The following is a 6,012-nucleotide window of genomic DNA, read 5'->3' on the forward strand; positions in this document are numbered from 1 at the left end:
TATTCTCAAATTGTATAATTAAAATATCTGTTTTAAATTTAAACACGAAGAAGTACTACATTAACTAATTAAAGATTAATTTTAATTTAGATTTAAACCGGTTATACAAAATTCAACCATCTTATCATTTACTATTATTGCCACTCATTCTTTCGGTCTACATCAGAACTAGAAGGTACAAGTACACATAGTGCGACGTCGTATTTGAGATGGCAGGTTTAGTTTGCTGAGGTACAAAGGAAGGTATCATTTTCAAATAAGATGGATGTTATTGCGATGGGTCATTGTTGGGCCCTGTGATTTTAAAAAGTGGATAAGGCCCTTTTTGAATTCTTCGTCTTGTTTTACTCGGGCATGGGCTGTTTAAGTTGCGGGCCCTGTTATTATTATTATTGCTAATAGCATGGGCCAGGGTCACGTGATGTGGGAGGGGTTTTTTTCAAAATTTATAAATTATTATTTTTGAATATTATGATTCTTAAAAATAGTAAAAAGAAGGGTTGGTGAAAGCTATCTCTAGCAATGCTTATATAAATTTTCTTACAAACCAAATAAAATTATGCCGTTGTTGTTACTGTAAATTTTGATTATCTAAGTGTTTTGCTTCCATTACATTCCCTCACTTTCGATTAAAAAAAATTAAAGAAAGTAATTACAAAGACTAAATACCAAAAAAAAAAATGAAAGAAAAGGTTAAAATCTTAATTTGATATCTAATTTTCATGAAAAATTTAATTAAATCTCTCATTTTTATTTGATTTAATTTAGTCATTTATTTCTTTCAACTGGTTCAATTATATATTTTCTTTCTAAATAAAGTGATTTGATAATATTAATTTTAATGAAAATCTAGCGTCAATCTAATAAAAATTAATTGAACCATTTTATAAGATTAAAAAGATTAAATTAAACCAAATAAAAACTAGGAAACTTGAATTTTAATAAGATTTAGAGGACTAAAAAAATATTTTAAAAAAATAAAATAAAATTTACATTATCAAAAAGTTAAATGAGTAACTAATGATAGGAAAAAGGTTTAATATAAAAATTATTTTATGATGGCTATTTGAAATTATTTTCTAAAGTTTAAAAAAAATGTCAGTTTTAGATATAACTATAAATATTAATAAAATATATAAATAAATTAGTTTTAAAACGTGATGACTCCAGTGATTATTTCAACTAAACTCTACCACCATATAATGGCTTAAAAAGCATTAATTATTATTTTCTAACTCTGCGGCCATGATTGTTATTACCTGATTTCTAATTGATTCACATCTACCACTTAACTATGTCGCCAACAAAGGTGTTTGAATAAAAGAAAAATGTCTTTTTTTTTATTATAATAGTTCTTATCATTAACATTTTTTCTTTAAAAAATTGTACATGATGTTAAGATGTAAACCGTCTACGTTACCGTTTAACATTGTTCATATTTAACTAATTTGTGATTTTTGCATTAATATTCCGTTTGGCAAAAGGAAAAAATAGAAAAAATATATTATAAAATAAAGAAAAATAAGAATGAGTGGAAAAATTATAAACATAGCAATGGTTTACATAAATACCTTTTAGTAATCATAAAGATTGCATAGCCGTTTTAGATGGTGGTACTATAATTATCTCATATTTTACATCTTATGACTAATAACAATCATTCAAATAATTTGTTTGATCAATATTAAATTATATATGCTTATATAGTATCCGTAAAGGAATTTATTCTTTATCATGTGTTCTTACATAAGTAAATAACATTTCAAGTGAGGAAATTTTATATAAATGAAAAAATATATTACATGCTTTCATTAAATTTTGAGTGATACTTATAAATTTCAGGGATTAAAAGGAGTTATATGTATTAGTTTATTTAAATCAAGTCACACTTCAAAAATAAAATTTTTAATAAAGCAATTATCGAAAAGGAGAGTATTATAGGTGATATCAATTGTCTTGTAACAAAGACTAAGTGAATCAATATGCGTCTTGACTAATGGGAATCGAGCATAATTGAATCGTGATGTTTGAATTACATATATAAGTAAAAAAAGTTATGTTCTAACTAATTATTATAATTTTTGTCAAAATGACAAGTGTTCGACACTAATAATTATTAAGAGATGAAATTATTATAAATTATATAATTATTTTGTAACATATATCAAAAGAATCAAATTACGATTCAAAAGTGAAATTTCCAGTAAAACAACGTGGCAAGAAAAAAATTATTGGCAATGGAATGGATGGTTCAATGGCATTATAAATCTGAGTGAAATGATTTTGGTGGTGTTTGGAATGAATCTGGGCACTTACCAAAAGGCAGCATAAAGGTTAATGATTAAGAAGGATTTGGTGCCGACGATTGGTTTCATGATTACTATGGCTTGAATTACACTGTACACTTATCAACCCATCGTCTTCTCCTTTCTCCTTCACTGCCGACTCATTCTTTCTTCCTCCATTTTTCAAACATTCAAATCAATTTTTATTTTATTCTTCGCGAAATTCTACAGTTATCATCCTTGTACTTTGCCGTCCGGTTTTCTTTTTCTCACACGTGCCATCTATATCTTCCTTCTTAATTAATTACGATGATCCAATATTCATTTTAGATCTAATTCATATCACCAAATCAATTAAAATAAATTTTGTTTTACTTGTAATAGAGGTGTTAAAGTAGATTTCTATAGCAGATGGAATTAGTTATATTTTTTTGTAAAATAAATTAACATAAAATAAAAATAAAAAATGTATTTTCATATAATATTTAAACATTTTATGTGTAAAATTAATTATTTGTGTATGATATTAGATGTCATATAATTTTATTAACATGTATTTGTGAGCATGTATTTTAATATCATATCAGCATAATTTAAATTTAATTATTATAAAATTGACTTATAAAATAGATTTATCTCACTTATATAACATAAATTCACTTTTTTTTTTCTAAATTTTATGAGATCTCCATTTGAACCCATGTTTAGAAATAAGGAAACACAATTTATTTTCATTTAAAAAGGTCACCTTTGTCTTTATTTAACCTGTATTTGTTCTCATTCTTTCTTCTGTCCAAAATCAAAGATAAAATTGGCTATGAGTAGCAAAATTAATGTGTCATTAAAATGTGTGATTTTGGAATGTTATCCGATGAAGAATACTATAATTACGGTAAATATATTTTTTTAATTTTTTAAGGTTTTGTTGACCGGTATCCTAAGGACATTGGTTAAAAGTAATTAATATACATTGAATCTTATAAAAGTATATAGATAAGTGTGATATTAAATAAACTTTGACCTAATAATCATTAATATAATTTTATTTTTTTTAAAGGACAAAAATGTTCATAAATATCATACATGTGTATTTAATGTTTACAAATAAAAGTTAAAAACTAATTAAATAATAAAATAACTATATTTTAATGTTGCTAAAAAATTAAATATAAAAAAATTTAAATTAACAGACAAACCAACAAAAAAAGTAGTGTTAAACATTTAAAAAGTAAAAAAAAAAACAACATAAGAAAGTATAAATTAATAGACAAACCAACAAAAAAATTAGTGTTAAACATCTAAAAATGTTATAAAAAAACAATTAAAGTGTCAATTTAAGATTTAATTGAATTTTTTTTAATAAAGACCTTAAAATTTTCAAAGTCCTTGTTTTGTAATAGTAAGTTATTGTCTAAAAATTTAAAAAAAGACAATTTTGTTATTATAAAATTTATTATGTATATTTATATTATTTTAATTATTGTATTTAATTATTTTATCTTTCAATATAAAAATAATGATACCATTCTCCATTTTTTTATCCCAAAATAATTACTAAAATTTTATTTTCTCCATGTTTCGAGATATGTCCCAACTTTATGCATACACTTTATAAATAGAAAAAAGAAACTATTAATTCTTCTCTCTGCAACTTTTTTCTCTTCCCCATTGTAGTGACAGGAATGGTCTTGACACCGGTTATTGAATGTGGTGGGCGTAGTCAATTTTACATGACTTTGTAAAGTGTAAAGATACAATTTTATTAAAAGAAAATGTATTTAATCTATTATTTATATAAAATAACTTTAAAAAATAATAGTATAAAAAATGTTTTTAGTGATAAAGTTAACCTACATTTCTCATGTATCACAAAATGAACTTGATTTTTCTAATGCCTAATGTTTTGATTTTCTATTGGGGAGCCTATTTTGGAATTAAATTAATAATTTGCATTCATAGCATCTTATAACTTTTTTATTGACTAAATATTAAAATATTACATTAATTCATCATGTAATTAACTTTTACATGTGATCTTTTTATAAGAGATGTCGTGAGAGTTTATAGATTACACGTCATCATTTAAACAAATTATCTTCTCCTATATTCAATAATTTTACATCATGTAAAAATTGATGTTAAAGTTAAACATAGATTAAATATTTTGTTATCTTTCAAATATTAATAAACAAAAAAAAAGTATATATATATATATATATATATATATATATATATATATATATATTTTAAAATAAACAATATAGGATGTGGTGATTGACTTTAACCGTATTTTCTTAATAATATTAAGATCAAAATAATGGTGATCGAAGAATAACATATTATACTATTATTCAAACTTTAATTTCGTTAACATAATACCTTTAAGATAATTTGCTATATTCGAGGTATTGTAAACTTAAAAATGTAAATAATTGAGAAGAAAAAGTGGTGTTTAAATTATCTTTAGTAAGCTTCTAAACATGTGTAGTGTAGCCATTATATATACCGAAATCATTATATGCAATGAAACCATTGTTTGTATCGAAATCCATTTAAATATAAAAAACTATTGTTAATTCTTAAAAAATACTAATACTTTATACTAAATAATTATTTTATTTTTGTGAGAACCTTTTTTTATTTTCCCCCTTTCTAAGAGCACTCTCTCTGTCAACACACATTGATATTATGCTCCACTCACCTATACCTCTCTGCTGCACAAATTCTCCTCCTTCTCTCTAACCACCAAAGAAGTTCAGATTCCCAATTCAGTCTCTAAATCTTGTTTTCATTCTTTCAGCAACAGTAACACAACCTGAGATCACCACAGAACCTCCTCCCCAAGTTGTTCGATCCATCCTTACGCGTAAGTTGAATTTCAATTTCCTCAGTTCACCTTCCTTCTTTCTGAATTTAGGGTCTTTAAATGGCTGGGTCGAAATTAGGGAATATACTCATGTCTAGAATTCCCTTTCAGCTCCTTAAGTGCTGAAATGGTACCGTTCTTCTGTTGAAAGTTGATCTTGCTTGGGCTTTGTTGTGGGAAGGTAAGGGAAGCTAACCCTTTCTTTAAATTTCCTAGATAATCTGTGAAAAAACTTGAATTGCATGTTTGATTTATGGATTTGGCGTTTGAAATTGTGTGAATCGATGAGTAATTGAATGGTGCTAAAGGAAAACTGGTTTGTTGTATGAAGAAACAGATTCGTGACCTGATATTTTTGCCTAGGCGAGTAACGCTCGCCTGAGCGAAAATGCCATGAAACGCACCCCTGTTCCTGCGCGAAGTCTCGTCTAGGCGAGTTGGGGTCGCCTGAGCGAGATAACGATCTCGCCTGGGCGAACCAACCTAGCCTGAGCGAGGGTTCGCCCAGTGTTCTCTTTTTGCCACTGATAGTGTCTCGCCTGAGCGAGATAACCCCTCGCCTAGGCTAGACTTTCTAGCCTGAGCGAGAGGTACTGCAGTAGTAGTGCTTCAAACTTGTTTTCCTTGGTAAAAATATATGTTTTAAAGCATCTTTGTGCAATTTAGACTTTGTATGATTGGAATGCTACCATTTATGTATTGAATGATTTAATTGGATGTTTATAAGTATGAAGAGATGAAGTTTGAATGGAATTTCAAGGGGAAAATCCAAGTGGAAATTGTAGTGTGTGTAAGGATGCAAGGAATCTATAATGGTTGGTATCCTGAAACTCCAATAATCATTCAAGCTCAGATAGAGTA

Source organism: Vigna unguiculata, chromosome 11 (genome assembly GCF_004118075.2).
Source record: "Vigna unguiculata cultivar IT97K-499-35 chromosome 11, ASM411807v1, whole genome shotgun sequence".
Taxonomy (NCBI): Eukaryota; Viridiplantae; Streptophyta; class Magnoliopsida; order Fabales; family Fabaceae; genus Vigna; species Vigna unguiculata.